The sequence below is a fragment of the Macaca fascicularis genome, chromosome 6 (assembly GCF_037993035.2).
Source record: "Macaca fascicularis isolate 582-1 chromosome 6, T2T-MFA8v1.1".
Taxonomy (NCBI): Eukaryota; Metazoa; Chordata; class Mammalia; order Primates; family Cercopithecidae; genus Macaca; species Macaca fascicularis.
Window position 1 is genome coordinate 131,631,122 of NC_088380.1, and position 17,409 is coordinate 131,648,530.

A 17,409-nucleotide genomic window follows, 5' to 3' on the forward strand; every position below is an offset into this window, starting at 1 on the left:
AATTAGAAATGATAAAGATAGCTGTCATATTCTCTTTTTAAAAATTCATCATTCTTAACCATTCCTTGTCCAGCAATTCTGAGTCCTAAAGAATAAAACATATAGTTATTCCACTAAGAATGATCCAAGCAACTCCTAATGCCACATGTCACCATTCTATGTGCTTGAAATAAATAAATAAAATATGGTCTTTACTTTGAGAAATGAAAGCAAAAAGCTTTGGGAAGCTTAACTGCTTATCCCCTTCAATTCAGCTGAGTTACATGTCTTCTGAAAAAATCTTGTTTGAAATAGAAAAAGGCATTTGACTGGGTTAAATGATGTTATTTGGGAATTTTGTAAGTGCTGCAGGGTGAGAACACATATTGTTGATTTTAAATGAAAAGAGCCTTTTCCAAACCACAACCTAGTTCTGGCCCCTACCCCCGCCCCTTTCTGCGTCAATCAATTGCCCCCAGGCTTCTTATAGTAAAAATCATGTGTTAACAGTAGGTGAATTTCAATGGCTCTCATAATTACGTTTATGTTTCTTCAAAATATCTGATGGACTGAAACTTTACCCTCCCTCTGCAAAGAGATTATGTATTTGCATGCTCCATCTTAACACCATTTGAGTGCACGGTCATCATCAATACATAGCTTAGCTTATTTGAGGGAAACAATGCCATCCCTCAGGCTTTTGTTCTCCTGTGTGCTTGGATCTATAAGAAATAAAATGGTGCAGCAGTCAGGAGGAGGAACCCCTTATTAGACGGCTGTTGCTCTGCTCAGGAGAACCCATTGGAAACTCGACTGGGTGATCTCACAGGAAGCTCTCTGTGTGCCAGGGCTTCTCAGCTACATTTTCTCTAACAGCTTTGTGGAATATTAGAATTCTTTTCATTTTTGGTAAGAGAAAACTGGCTCAGAATATACACTATTGGGCCACATGTGGGCTTGTATTATACAACCTGATCTAAAGTCTTAAAACCAATACTAAAAGATGAGGGTAGAATAAAACATTTTGCACTTATTTTAGGTAAATGAGACTCAAGACATTTTTCTCCCCAGGCATATATTTGCTGTATATCCAGGTATAAAAATCTAAGGTTATTTTTAATATTTAAACTTTGCTTCAGAAGATATAAGAAAATATACCTATATTTAAAAACAAACCAATCACTACATCTATGCATTTTAACCGTTTTTATTGAGAAAGTTTTCTGTGCATAATAGCTTATCATGATGTTGGTGCTTTGCTGAGGCTTCAGAAATTGTTAGTGCCAGTTCCAATTTGCTTAGTTCATTTACTTTGCACCTAAGTTGTAAATTAATCATTGCTGGTAACATCAATTTAGTTGTAATTAATCATAGAGGGAGGAGTAAAGCAGTCGGATTGGTGCCAGCCATATTAACTGCTTTATCTGATTGCTCTTGTGTAATTTTCCAGCACTTTGATGAATATACAGGCAAGAAATACTTTGGGAGCTTGCAAGAATATTCATATTATGTTTGGAAATATACTTGAAAGCACTATAAATAGTTGATTGCTGCTTTACCTGAAGATTTTTTTTGTGGCTATGAGATAAATAACTTTTACACATCGTGTGCGCGCGTGCACACACACACACACACACACACACTCTCTCTATACCCTTGCTTTGGATAAATGATATGTTGATGCTTTCAGAGCTGGTGAAGCTAAAAATGGAGATTTATTTGAAGTCTTGGCTGGACGTTCAAGGTTAGAGAAGAGAGGATACCAACAAATACAAGTATTGATGTTTCCTATGCAGTTTCCTCTTGTCAAATAAATATTTAGGGGGAAATACCATTCTCATTTGCAAATATGTAATACTTTCTATTCATTGACCAAATACATTGATTTTTACACTATTATAATAAGAGTATACACGTAACTTTATTGATAACTAATAGAATTTTAGGTGATTTACAACAGACAAATGACACACTGATATAAAAGGAATAATATACTAAAAATAACATATTTTACAGTTTCCGTGAATTATGTCTTATAACTGCCCATCCATTGTATGAAGCCATTCATTGCTTTAAATTGAGGACAAATTCCACCTACAACATAGATGTCATTGCTTAGCATGGAGTTTCAAGCTGTATTTTTCAGGCCACAGCAAAACGATAGTTCTGAAAGCTGGCCTTTGCATGCATTCTTGTGAAAGCAGGGGGAAGTCTATGAAATTCTGCCTTCTGGCTCCTCATTGGTCTCCATGGCAGGGTGGCTGAAATGGTCTCATGCTGGGTGTTCTGGGCTCGTGCTCCCTGCAGGTGACTAGTCCTGCTGGGTCCCTTTGGGCATAGCACTGGCATATACTTCTGAAGTTCAAGGTTCCCGTCTTGACTCTGGTCATAAGATCCCTGTACTTTATAGCCTCCTTAGCACTACCTCAGTCTTTTCCAGGTCCACAAGTTTTCTCTGTACTTTTCTGTCCTCCTATTGGAACATGTAGGAATATCTGGATCCCCAGCATACAATAAACAGGCTGGAAGATATGGTGCTATCTTAAGTCCACTGCTGAGACAGATTCCTGTTGTTGTGGCACTATGATGAACGTGGGAATTCTCTTAGAGATGTAAATGTTCTCAGGCTACGCCCAAAGAAACGAACCAAGCGAGAACATCTGCCCTGGAATTTCCTTTGAGTTCTGACCTCCCAGAGCCAGAGGGGAAACTCACCTCTAAAATCTCACTCTTCTCTTTATTTTCTTTCTTCCCTTGGCTCTTCCCAGTCCCAGGCTCTTCCCAGATAGTGTCCTTCTCCTTTGACTTCCTGTTTTATAGGAATTTCCCCTTGGTCACATTCTCCCATTGTCTCTAGGCTATGGATGGTAGTAAAACTTTATGGTCCGAGTTTCCCCAGTTTGGCATTTACTATGTAGACCAATATTTTAGTATTTAGAAAAGCTTTCTGTCTCTTACTTCTCTGCATCCAGTCAATAACTGGAGGAGTAGGAGTGGGAGGGAGTACCCTTGAATAGGAGCAAAATCCCTTCTAGGAATACTTCCCTAGGGAAAGGATACACTTCAAAATATGACAGAGGTATGTAGTAAAAGACAAGCCTTTATCTACCCGTGTCTCTCAGGCAGTCAGCTACTCTTGACAGAAATAATTCCTTCTTGTGTCTTATATCTTCACTTCCCAGAGGTGCTCTATGCCTTTACATGTTCATATATGTACTTTTTATTTTTAAGACAGTTTGTAACATACTGTGCACACTCTTCTGTATCTTCCATTTTTTTACTTAATATTTATTTATCAATATGTATCACTATCCATAGAGCAGTCTCATCCTTTGTAATGGCTGCATAGTATTCAAATATAATGAAGTAAGATGATTTACCTAACCAGACCCCAACTGGTTTTTTCTAGTTTTTTTTTTTTTTTTCTTACAAACAATGCTGTAATGAATATCCTTCAATATATATTATTTTGAATATGTTCAGGTTAATCTGTAGAATAAATTTTTAGAAGTAAAATTGCTGGGTCAAATATATTTTTTATTTTGATAGATATGGCCAAATTCTTTGCAACAGAATTGTTCTGACTTACAGTCTTATCAACATAAACAGGAATGTCTGTTTCCCTTTGCCTTTACTAAGAGATTGTAACTTTATTTTTGAGAGTGAGAGGTAAAAAATGGTGTCTCACAGCTTTCATTTGCATCTATCTTGTTATGAGTGAAGTTGAATGTTGTATAAGTTTTTAAGAGCCTTTTGAATTTTCATTTGTTCTTATTCTCTTTTTATCTGTTGATTTAGTAATATTTTCTTTTTTTCTCGAGACAGTGTCTTGCTCTATCGCTCAGGTTAGAATGCAGTAGCAAGATCTCGGCTCACTGCAACCTCCACCTCCCAGGTTCAAGCGATTCTCATGCCTCAGCCTCCAGAGTAACTGGAACTACAGGCACCCACCACCATGCCCTGCTAATTTTTGTATTTTTGATAGAGTCAAGGTTGGGCAGGATGATCTCGAACTCCTGACCTCAAGTGATCTGCCCACCTCGGCCTCCCAAAGTGCTGGGATTACAGGCCTGAGCCACTGTGTCCGGATGATTTAGTAATTTTTTAGGAACTCTTTATGAATTAATAATATTGGCTCTTAATTTTGAGTATGCCATTTTACTTTTAAAAATTAGTTTGTCATTTGTCTTTTAGCTTGTTTATAATGTATTTTTATATGCAGAAAATTTTTGTTATGTAGTCTGATTAATCAGTTATCTATTCTTTCTTAGTTTTGTGGCATATTAGAAAAGACTGTACAACTCTGAGACTATAAAAATAATTCTCCCAAGCTATTCACACTTCTATAGTATCATTTTTTATGTTTAAATATTTAATTCATCTGGGATTTACTTTGGTGGAAGGGGCAAGATAGGGATTGAATTTTTTTCTAGATGGTTACCGAGTTGTATCACACCATTCATTGAATAATCCATCCAATCCATTTACCTTATTTGAAATATAAATTTTATTATAGTATATATACTATGATATAACATAGTAACATGTCATGTATTATATGGTATAATAATATATAGTGTTTATTTTTGATTTTCTAGTCATTTTTCGATCAGTCTCTATAGTCGTTTACCAGTATGACATAACTTTAAATATTCCTGTAATTTGTTGAAGAAAGTATAAAATTGTTTTTTTTTTGGTTTATGATATTGCGTTCTGAACTTAAGTGATTAAAACAAGTAACTAGAGGAAGTCATACTTCACCTGGAAAGAAATTACAAATGACAATAATATTCTCAAAGAAGAAAATTATAACACAGAACCAACTTAGAAATTAGTCTCATACGTACATATCATTGCTACACAGTGAGCACATGGCTCATGTCAGAAGTTGTCAGAGAGGTCTGACAAATATCAGTGTCTACTGTGGCATTTAAGAGAACAGCAACTTGGCAACTGAAATGCTGTTTTAACAGGTACAATCTTTCCTCTTGGAAGTGTACTCCTGATGTTGATTTTCTTACCTGAGTAATGTGACTTACACTAGTGACTCTTAATTAGATCGAGTCAGAGACTAAGTAGCCAGAAGAATTTAGCACAGACATTAATCCTCTCTGGAGAATATTAGCCTGAGGCTGACAGATTTAGAAACAAGGTCAAATTCTGTGAAACATATTAGTAATACCAAGGTAAAACAGAGAGATTTCGCTTTCTGGAGAAAACAGTATTACCACTGTATACCATACTATAATCAGCTCTTTTTTGCAATCAATCAAAGTTTTTATATCACATTTAGGTACAAAATAGTATACACCTACAAATGTGCACAGTACAACTCTGTGTTTGAAGTGAAATGTGAAGTCCTCCCTTCCAGAGAGGGCACCCAGAAAGAGCACCGTGAGCACATTTTCTTGACCACTGTTTCAGAATTCATCTATGAGAGATTTTTTATTTTTTGTTTCATTCGTTTTGTTTCGCATCTTGATTATATTACTTAGTTTGTGGTGGATTTCTTCCCATGTCAACACATGGCTTTTTCATTTGTGTTAAATTTTGCATTAACAATTTTCTCTTTATAAAATTCATTATCAGTATTATAATTCTAAATTATAGAAATAAATTCTTATCACTAATTCAGCAAAACAAAGCTACAGTTAATGAAATAGAAAATAACTCTGAAAATTTTATTTTCATTCATCAAATGTGCAAAAATATGGAGAAATGGACATACGAATACATTTCTGCATTTCTTTTTGGGTAGTAATATAGTTATACCTTTTATAAAATAGAGAGCTCCCTGTTATTTGGCTGAGCCATCCCATTTTTGAGCATTAGTACTACATAGATTAAAGCCCCAGAATTCAAGGGCATATGTTGCAAGGCTTTGTATAGCAAAACTCTTCAGTGTAGAAAAAAACTGGAAATGATCTGAGGGTCCATCCATTATGTAATGATTGAATATATCACAGTCAACAACGATACAAAATAGTAAACTGAGATTTGAAAAGATAGGTTTGTGCTATAACTATTGAACTAGGTAGATTTTTAGGGTGGACTTTTGAGAATAGTAACAAAAAATGTAGTATGGTATGAAATTATTTTTCATTTCCTGTGAAAAAAATCAAGAAACATACACACACACACACACATGCACAAATGATGTATTAGCCTAGTAAAATTGCCTATATCAATAGTGATATGACTATTATTAGTGATATGATTTGGTGATGTGATTACATTTTCCTTTACAATAATTTGCATACCATGATAAACAATTATGTATTACTGTTGTTATTTTTAAAAGTGAACAAAGTCTGTAATGCCAGCACTTTGGGAGGCTGAGGCGGGTGGATCACAAGATCAGCAGTTCAAGACCAGCCTGGCCAAGATGGTGAAACCCTGTCTGTACTAAAAATACAAAAATTAGCTGGGCGTGGTGGTGGCTGCCTGTAATCCTAGCTACTCGGGAGGCTGAGGCAGAGAATTGCTTGAACCTGGGAGGCAGAGGTTGCAGTGAGCTGAGATCACGCCATTGCACTCCAGCCTGGGCAACAGAGCGAGACTCCATCTCAAAAAAAAAAAAAAAAAAAAGTGAACAAAGAACACTTAGTATGGAAAAATATATGATTGGGATAACCAAGTTTTATAGAAAATACCTTTCTCTCTATTGTCATTTAAAGTTTAATAATTTTTGGCTGGGCACTGAGCTCCGGCCACTGCACTCCAGCCTGGGCGACAGAGCAAGACTCTGTCTCACAAAAACTAAAAATAAAAAAAAAAGTTTAATAATTTTTAAAAGGAGAAATTTTGAATGTTGGTAATCATATTCTGAGTATCAGAAATAATAATGGGGTACTATATAATGCTCACTAATATATTGCTTTTTGTTTGTTTAGGGATCTGGAATCTTACATTGGTTTCTTTTTTTAAATTATTTTTTATTTCTATTTTGTTTATTTTTTTATTATTATACTTTAAGTTCTAGGTTACATGTGCACAACGTGTAGGTTTGTTACATATGTATACATGTGCCATGTTGGTGTGCTGCAACCATTAGGAGATATACCTAATGTAAATGATGAGTTAATCGGTGCAGCACATTGGTTTATCACTTCTTTCCATAAAATCCCTGAAAGAGAGAGGACTTCAAAGAAGGCTAAGGAAAATAGCACCTGAGTTCACCTTACCACCCAGAGCCTTCCTTTTGCCTGATCCGATGGAAGTCTAGAGAGCAGAGCCAAAGCAGCCTTAACACAGGCCATTATAACTTTTCTTTTTTTTCTTTTTAATTTCTTTTTGAGAGATAGGATCTCATTTTGTCACCCAGGCTGCAGTGCAATGGCAATCATAGCTCATTGTAACCTTGAATTCCTGGGCTTAAGGGATTCTCCTGCCTTAGCCTCCTGAGGAGCTGGGATTACAGGCATACACCACCATGCTCAGCTAATTAATACTTTTTTTGGTAAGAGATGGGGTCTCACTATGTTGCCCAGGCTGACCTTGAATGCCTGGGCTGAAGCAGTGCTCCCATCTCGACCTTCCAAAGTGTTGGGATTACAGGCATGAGCCACCTATTATGACATTTCTAAGTCTATAGGAGAGCATCAAGACTTAGCACTGTAATAGTACAAAAATGTGTCTTTGCCAGAATAAAGGAAACAGGACTAGAGGAGGGCACCATATAGGTTTATTTATACTTCTAGTGTTTCATCCACTGGAAAGCATGGCTGAACAGTGTCTCGATATTTATTTTATCAGATCAGTACTCTCACCTTTTGGAAGATGAGTTTCTTGCCCTTGATGCCCACCCATGCTCGAGCAAGAAAGAGGAAAAGAAAGATAGGAGTTCTATTGCTTAGATGATTCAGGTTAAAAACTAAACATAAAAGGATATCATCTATTAAAAATTGAAAGCAATAATTGATAAGAGATGGAAATTAATCTTCAACTACTTTTTGAAACTTTGGGAGTTCATGAAAATAAGAGCCATATTTTTTTCCAGGCACTTTTTGGTTTCTCAAACCATCTGTGCTTCAAGGAGAATTTAGTTCATATGTCTTTAATTAATTTACACTTAACTCATCAAAATGTTGACTTGTTATTCCAGCTATTTGATGTCTCAGAAATCATACACACATTTTAATATATGTTCAAAAGTCTTTCCCTCTTTTGGATAAGGCAGTCATCATTAGCTAGCAGTAAACAGAACCTGGAAGAGCTTAAGTCTGATTCCAAATGAAAAACTAAGGAAATTCCAAGGGGTTTGAAACTTGGCAAACTACTTTTTACACACATGGTTACAAAATCATTAAAGTGATAAACACGAGAAATGACCAAAAGACATCAAAATCACCACAAGCATAAACAGAGTCTCTAGAAAGCAAAGACATTACTCAGGAGATTGAAATACATATCATATTAAGTCTATGTGCCTTAAAGGAAAGAACGCCAAGGTCAGCACAAACAGCCCCACAACAGCCAACCTGTATTAAATATTGTGCAGAAACCAGTAGGCTAATGTTTCCATGAAAAAGGGCAAATGATATTCTGCAGAAGTTTTGATGACCTCATGACCTTCTTTCCTTTTAGGTAAAACATACTAAACACACATATCCCTTAAAAAGCTCCTACATGTTTATATACATAGGCTGGAGGTAACGTTTCTTTTCCCCTGGATTGGATATGTTTTTAGACCAGAATATTTGAATAAAATCTATCATGGATTAATGTTTGATTGTCTAGTTTTACACCTAGCTTAGAGCTTAAAGCATGAATTAAATCTGAACCAATTCTCATGATACATAAGCACAGACTTTTATAGCCGTTTGATCCAGGAACCAGGTGTTTCCTTATTGAAGACAGGAAGGAGTTCAGAAACTGCAAACTACATAAGGTGTTCTGGGGTCAAATCCCATGCTAGGACCAAAGGAACCAATTCATGTCCAAGAATGGAGTGTAGAGCAAAGCAGAGGATTCAAGATTCAGATAAATGGATCAATAAAAACACTGAATAGAAATGAGTCAACAGGCACAGTGGATCAGTGGGAACATGAAGCTGGAGGAATTGGAGCAAGCAAGAGTTAGGAAAATGGTCTGTGGTCCTGTGGGGAGTGGAGAGGGCCAGAGACCTAACTAGAGGTAGAAGAAAGGCCACTTTGGGGTAATTCTCACGATTGCAAAACTCCTTGAATAGTTTGATTTGCTTTAAGTCCAGGGATAAACCCAGAAAGTAACAGAATTATCAGGGACAGAAGGAAACATAGTAGTCATCTCAAATCTCAACCATGTTTGTAAATTCTGATCCTTCTCATTTTTATGAATATGAATGTTTGTGTACCCACCTGGATGGGTAAATTTTTTTTTTCTTTTTTTTTTCTTTTTTTTTCTGAGACGGAGTCTCGCTCTGCCGCCCAGGCTGGAGTGCAGTGGCGTGATCTAGGCTCACTGCAAGCTCCGCCTCCCGGGTTCACGCCATTCTCCTGCCTCAGCCTCCCGAGTAGCTGGGACTACAGGCGTCCGCCACCTCGCCCGGCTAGTTTTTTGTATTTTTTAGTAGAGACGAGGTTTCACCGTGTTAGCCAGAATGGTCTCGATCTCCTGATCTCGTGATCCGCCCGTCTCGGCCTCCCAAAGTGCTGGGATTACAGGCTTGAGCCACCGCGCCCGGCGATGGGTAACATTTTTACCTAGCTATACCCTAGCTAGTGTCTGAGCTAGGATGAGCAGCCAGAGGGTCTCTCCTTATTTCTGGTCCACCATTCTTTTTACTTTACCACATCCCAAGCTAGCTAATCATTTCCTTTTGCTTTTCTTTCTGTTCCTACCCCTCCTCCTTCTATTTTCTTTTCTCTTCCTTTTTTTTTTTTTTTTTTTTTTGGCTTTCATTGCCTCATTCACTCCCACTCTAACTCAAGATTGAAGAGTAGAAGTGACAAAATATCATGCTCAAAGATCAACTGGAATTATTTTCAGAGGGGTCACAGCGAAGCATGTTTGTTTTGTGAAGTTCAAGCTTATTTTCAGCATATGGGTTCAAAGCTGTAAACCAACCTTGAACCTTGGGAGCTGTGAGTTGACAAGATGGGACAGTATGTCAAAGAAAATAGGTTCAGAAGACTTGCAGAATGTCAGTTCTCTTTTAAAAAGAACATTTTGGTGAATTAAGTGTAAATGAGTCAGGAAACACACGGATTTTATTTCCCTTGCCATATGCGTGGGTTTAAAAATTAATGGAAAAATGTTCTTGGCACAACATGTTTTGAATTTTATTTGCCTTTTTTCTCTTATAATCACTGGAAGATGGAAGCTGAGGAATGACGAAGACAACGGAATCAACGGCAATTGTGAGTTTTACATGTTTATATAACACATGACACTTAGACTGAGCGGTAAGAACATCCAGTCTGAGAGCTTCCATTCTGAAAGCATTATATTTTTAGTGTTTGACCTCATTACATTACTGAAAGAAATATCCTAACAGGTATTTATCTGAATTAATTGTGTGGAAATCAGGGGCTGGGCTGTGAGGAATCTTCTACTGTAGGGAGTGTGAGGCTTGACTAAAGGTATGTAATTGGGCAATTAGAATAAAAGAGATAGTGAACTGCTTTAAATTTTTAAAGCTTTCAAAAAAATAAAATAAAACAACCCACCGGGTGATCTTTCATATATAACATTTTATCTGTCTCAGACATATTACCTTGCAAAGTGTAACTAGGATCTTTGTAGCATATTGATTATTTCTATCAAGAAAAACAAACAAACACAAAAGTCAGGATTCTCTAAGTCTTTTTAATTTTTTTCTTTTTGGCCAACTCGATGGGCGGGGGACATTTGACAGTTATTCCATTGGCATTTTGGAGTACTTAGTCAAATTATCCTGTTTGTTGTAGAAATACTTGTAATTAGCTAAATAAATCTCAAATGTTTTCTATAGGCAGTTTCTAAAACATCCTTCTTCAAACTTGTATTTGTTCCCTGATTTGCCCAGGAACTTCCAAAAGAATATACAAGTTTAAGTAAACTGTCTCTGCTTAGTTTGTGGTTTGGCTTTTAAAAACCCTAAAATGATTTAAATCAAACCATTTCAGACACTAGAATTGGAAGAAATCACAACAAAGCTATGCTTGTAATTTTATTAAAATGGTAGGATGGTCAGGACAAAAATACTCAACTCTATTGAGTGCCAAGTTGGAGTGTACTTAGAATAGCCTGCCTATTGATGGGGCCAGGCCATGTCACACAGCAAGAGCGCTTTACATGGCATCAGCATAGCTGTCCTTCAATATGTGACTTTTTTTGCATGTTGTTCCATGTATTCTAAGTAGAAGGAAAACTGGGCTACATTTCAAAATTTAAATATGGTACATGAAAGGCTTTGTTCACATTTAATTAAATTACTGTTTATGTGCCATATGTTTAATCAGACACTGCTTCTATCCTAGATGGAGGTAATGGGTAGGAATGAGGCATAAAGGTTTTTTTCCCCCTCTCCTTAAAGTAAAAGGTACAAATTGAGATGATTTACTAAGAAATGCCATCACAATGACAAACTCATATGGCCACTGCTGTGACAAGCCCTTAAATGATCACTTCATGGCTCATTAACTCTCAGAACTGTAAAGATAGGTAGGACCCTCAGCTCCAGAAGACAATACTTCAATTATTTTCAAGTGCAATTTTCCTCGGGTATACTGCCACACTGCCTTGCCAACACTGTTTTGTTTAGAATTTCAGATCAGGTTTATCTTTAAAGTTATTAATAAAAAAATAAAGAGACACTCACTCTTAATTTAAACATGCAAACTTAAATCATGAAAATGTAGATTTGATAATGTTTAATGCAACTTGAACTACAGACAAGTAGACACCTTTTAGGATCTCTCTGTTCAGGGGAAATAAAATTCACTTTGCGCATATGCCAAGTGTATGTGCGTTTGGAAGAGGAAGGAAGAACCATTTTTACCATATGAAGTGAGCATGTGTTTTTCTTCCTTTTGCTGCTCTGCTGTTTTTGCCATATTTTCTGAGTTCAAGTCTCTAATCAGTTGGTGGAAGTGTAGATTTAAAGACATTTATTTTGGAAAACATGTTCTGCTAAAAGTTTGTAGTAATGTAAGCCATTTAATTCGAAAATTGGCAGCTGAAACTAACACTACGCTCACATAAGCAACTACTCAAGTGTTTTAGTCTTAAGCATTTTGGAACACCAAAGGCCAGGACATTATTTTTGGGTCTGCACACGTCTGAAAGTGAAAGCATCACAGTCAGGGGCTTATCTCCAGTGCCACAAAATTGGAGCCTGAGGAAAACTCTTATGTGCCTCTCCTATTTGCAGTATATCCCACGTATACGAAAAGAGAGCTCCTCTCCTTTCACTTTGAAGGAAAATAAGAGGAAATATAAGAGTGCAATTCTTGGCCTCAGCAGTTGTCTTGGTGTGGCACTTGTGTGTGGGGAGGCGGGGTCAGGGGCTGATGTATTTTGTAGTGGGGACAGGCCAAGCAGTAGGGGAGGGAGGTAGAGAGGCCTCCTTTGAATGGGATACACATAGTGGGCTCAGATTAGGATGGGATCCCCCTTCAATTCTCCCCAAAGGGTGGGGCAAAGGAGTCACATGTAGTATCCTGGTTTGCTCAGTGAAAAGATGTCAGGATAGTGGTTAAAAAAAGCCTCTGAAACTATAGGGAATTAGCCATTTTTTAAAAAACATCTACCATAAACTAGGTACTGTTCCAGGCCTGTTACACAGATTTCTCATTTCACAAAATTCCTCAAGTAGATATTTTGTTGGGTGAATAATATAATGGATGAAAAAGCATGACGAGAATTTGGCCAACTTGTCAGTCATGCAACAAGGTGGTAGCACCTGGATTTGTGCAGCAGAGTCTGACCCCATTCACCATCTCTCTCTCTCTCATGATCCAGATAAAATGATGACATAAATTGTGGAGAAGCAAATCTGAGAGAGGAGAGAGGTAGGCCACGGGAAGGGAGAATAGATGAACAAAGTTATACTCTAGTTGAGTGGTGAATATTGCCATACTACTAATTAGATTATATTTCTCCTAAATCCTTGACATATGGTAGAGTAATGAATGCACACCATTTTAAAAACAATATTGTCATATTTCACAATGGCTGAAAATCTACCCTCCCCCAACAGGCACAGGCACATATTCATAGAGTCTTTTCTGCCAGCTAAGTACGACAGTTGTCCAGATCAGACAATTTTGAGTCATGCTCAGTGTCACCCTTTCCTTGACTTGTTGTGGCTCATTTTGCCACGATCCTTTCCTGTTTCCCCCCATTTCAGTGTAGGGTTCCGCAACCATTCTGTGCACAAGCCAGGAACCTAGAATTTATCAGATTCTTCCTTTCCTTTTATGCTCAATCCTTTACCCATTTCTGTCCATTTTCTCTCCAGAATATCTCTTGAATCTGTCTGCTTTTTGCCATCTTTACCATACCACCATTATCTGGATTTCTATGATAACTCTGTACCTCTGACTTCTAATCCATTTTCCTCAAAGCGGGCATAAAATTCTGTTAGTAATGCAAATCTTATCTCATCAGTTTCTGCTTGAAATCCTTCAGAGACAGGATCAAGACAAAAATCCTTATTCACACTGCCTGGGAGGCTCTGCATAGGCTGGCCTCATTTCTCTTTCCATTCTAATTTCATAGGACTTTCTCTTCCTCTCTTTGGTTCAGCCATCTTGACCTTGGAGTCACTCAGACAAGCCGTGCTCTTTTCTTGCCTCATGGCCTTTGGAAATGCTTTCCAGGCTGGTTTAAATGGTCTCTTCCAAATCCATCTCTTCTCCCATGTCACTTTGAGCTTACCCTTTAGCTAGCTCAGCTGCCTCTTCCCAATCAATGAGCTATCTTTCCATATATCCTCCTATAGAACCTGTTCTTCCCCTTTAACACATCTAACAATGTGATGAAATTCTTGCTTTATCCCTTAAGGTAAGTAAACTCTATGAGAGCAAAGGCCAAATCTGCCTTGTTTAGTACTCTATATACAGCACATAGCAAAAGTGCCTTTAATTTATTAGGTAGCTAATACATTCTGTTGAATGACAGAATGAATGAATACCTCCTCTATTACCTTCAATTAAAGCAGAGCATGGGTCATCTTAGAACTCTGACAGTGGGTTCATTGAAGGCAGCCACTATGTCCTTTTTCTTATTATCCTTAGTGGCTAGCATGATTTCTGGTAGATTCTCAACAGTAAGCTTACTGAATACACAAACTACATATATGCTGGGGAGGCAGAATGTTGTTTCACCATGTGAGACCTAACTGTTTTATCTTCTAGGCAAATTAGGAAGCTCCATGACATAGCTTTAGATTAAGCAGATTCCTCTTGTATGAGTCAGGGTTCTTAAGAGAAACAGAATCAATAGAAGATGTGTGTGTGTGTGTGTGTGTGTGTGTGTGTGTGTGTGTGTATCCTAAGGAATTGGCTCACGTGGTTATAGAGGCTAAGTCCCATGATATGCCATCTGCAAGCTGAAGATTCAGGGAAGCTTGTGGTGTACTTCAAAGGCCTGAGAGCTAAAGAGTCAATGATGTAGATTTCACTCTGAATCTGAAGGCCTGAGAACCAAGAGTGTCAAGAGCAGAATAACGATATCTCAGTTCAAGCAGTCAGGCAGAGAGTAAATTCAACCTTCCTCTGCCTTTAGGTCCTTCACAGATTGAAGGATGTCCAGCCACACTGGGGAGTGTGACCTCGTTTACTTAGTTTAACAATTCAAATGCTAACCTCTTCTGGAAACATCCTCAGAGACACATCCAAAAGTAATGTTTAACCAGATATCTGGGCATCCTGTGGCTCAGTCAAGTTGGCACATAAAATTATTCATTGTATCTCTGTAGCCAAATATGCATCTCATAGTATTGAATCTGAATATTTGACTTTCACTGTATCTCAGAAACCTTTCAGGATTCTAGCAATTGAGATTCTTGTCTGCTCCAAATCTTATAGATCATTTGTGATCTTAGAGTTGTGGGAAAGCTCATGGAGACAGTTCAGTGACTCCAATAAATATTACCCATAAATTCTCCATGACATAGTTCACATTGTCCAACTTAAAATTACTCCAGAGATGCTTAGAGGCATATAAAACCCAAAGATGCATAGATAGAAAGATATGGCAGGCTTTGTAAAATGTAATGACATAACCCAAAGACTTTAAAAAAAAAACACTTATGGTTAAATTTAATAAGCTTGATATATTTCTTTTTACCTAGCTATGAACTATTTATATATTTATGTAATTATTTTTTGCCTTGAACTTTTAAAGTGAAAGCTGTGCTCAATTAGTTTAGTTATGTGTACATTCTAATTCTTCAATATCACATCCAAAGCCAGTGTGTATTTCAGAGATAGCAAATACACTTAGCAATTAGCTTGATCAATGGAAGTACTCCAGTTAAAAATGTTCCATAATAAAAGACAAATTACACACAAAGATAAATGATTGGTATGAAGTGAGAGTTACGTCTTAAAGTCATGTGCCTGTTCTGTAAATTACTTGCCAAGTTGTTGGTGTTTAGAAAGTTAAAGCATGGTACTAGATTCTGGTGGTTTGCTATGTCATCCCAAAGTTTTAGCATGTTCCTAAATAAGATACACTGAGTCACTTTGTTAAGTGTCCTTAAGTTTCTGTACCTCAGTTTGCTCTTTTATGTGGTACTGATTAAAAAACTCTTTGTACATATTTCATTGACCAGGTATGCACAGCATTCTATCACATACTGTAGTCTAGCACAATGACTATTCAAGAGAAATAGTGCAATACAAAAAATGTGAGTATCTCCTCATGTAGCATTATGCATACAATCTTATTACTATTATTTAAAGTGGGAGTAAGAAAAAAGAAAATAGACACTTCAACTTTATCAAATCTATTAGTTAATTACAGTGGAAAAAAAGGAAGGAATCAGTGCAAGAAAGAAAGACATTATTTCAGTGGAGTCAATGTAATGAATTGAAGGTACTAGCTACATTTAAAATGCCATAGAGCCAGTCCTGAAATAAAAGCCAAAAGATTTGCTTAACAGAATTAAAACTATTGAATAACAGTGCTTCCATTTTTGTTCTTGAATGACAGAGTATTGTTTGAGACCTACATAAGTTGCCATTGACACTCATCATTTGTACAGTTTAAAAATCTGAGGGCTCTAGCAGCAGATACCATGGTAAACAATAAAATTTTCTTTTTTTCATGATATATTTTTATATTCAAAACAATTTCTATGTTATCTGTTTTGTTTTATCAAGAATTATATTTCTTTATTCAGCCTTCAAATTTAATTATTAACTACTTACTGGATTATAAAGATTCTAAGGTTAAAAAGCTAGCAAACTTTACAGATTCTATATATTGTACTTCTTGTTTGTAAAACTCAGGACACTGGTTGACCTGACTTACTGCAATTTGGCATCAGTTCATCTTTGTGCCATTACTTGAGTTGTGGTTTTGAATGATTGCTTAACTGTTGTTGTTGTTGTTGTTTTTTTTTTTTTGGAGATTGTGGGAGTCTCACTCTGTCACCAGGGCTGGAATGGTGTAATCTCGGCTCACTGCAACCCCCACCTCCTGGGTTCAAGTGATTCTCCTGCCTCAGCCTCCTGAGTAGCTTGGATTACAGGCACCTGCTACCACACCCGGCTAATTTTTGTATTTTTAGTAGAGACGGGGGTTTCACCATGTTGACCAGGCTGATCTTGAACTCCTGACTTCAGGTGATTCGTCTGCCTGGTCTCCCAAAGTGCTGGGATTACAGGCATGAGCCACCATGCCCGACCATTAATGGTTAACTTTCTATGTATATCTTGTATCCCCAGAAAAATCAAGCTCTAAAGTTTCCAGCATGTGAAAAACACAGAAAAATTTGAAGGAATTTATTTAGTGAGTTCTATTACTGCCATTATATCCTTTGAGATTTTTGATTCTGATCTTTTTTATCTGAAAAATAAGTATATAAAAAATCATTATCATTGCTTTAGACAGGTCTTGCATATTTGCTGCTAATATAAACTCTCTGTGCACATTTTATGGGCTGGTGATGCCCAGTGCTCTACCATTTATTCTAGTACCATGACAATTCAAGAGACATGACCCAATATGAATAAATATTTGTAAGTTCTACGTGAGTTCAAAGATTGAGAAGTATTTTCTCCTGAGTCAAGTTCAAGGGCAATCACTTTGTTTGCATTCTTAAGATCAGGACCAGGTTTTGCAGCTGACTCTTCAGTCAGAGTATCATTAAACAAAAGATTCCTCATGGTGGAACTTTGCAGTTCAAATATATGACTGGTTTCATGCGTTCGTGTTCCAGAGGTGAACCTTGTTCATGGCAGATGCAGACTGGCTTCCATGTGCCTGTTTCCCTCAGCCGCTGTTTTCTGATCTGTG

General features: G+C 37.1%; 2 long non-coding RNA genes across 2 annotated transcripts in view; both read left to right on the forward strand.

Moving 5' to 3' along the window:
• Nucleotides 1–17,409, forward strand: part of LOC135971142 (uncharacterized) — a 323,711-nt gene that overhangs the window by 56,092 nt on the left and 250,210 nt on the right. The gene's annotated exons all lie outside the window — the stretch shown is intronic.
• Nucleotides 10,248–17,409, forward strand: part of LOC102116283 (uncharacterized) — a 41,976-nt gene continuing 34,814 nt past the window's right edge. Inside the window, exon 1 of the long non-coding RNA XR_006698845.2 lies at nt 10,248–10,319. This is a non-coding gene — a long non-coding RNA (uncharacterized lncRNA). The remainder of the gene's footprint in view (nt 10,320–17,409) is intronic.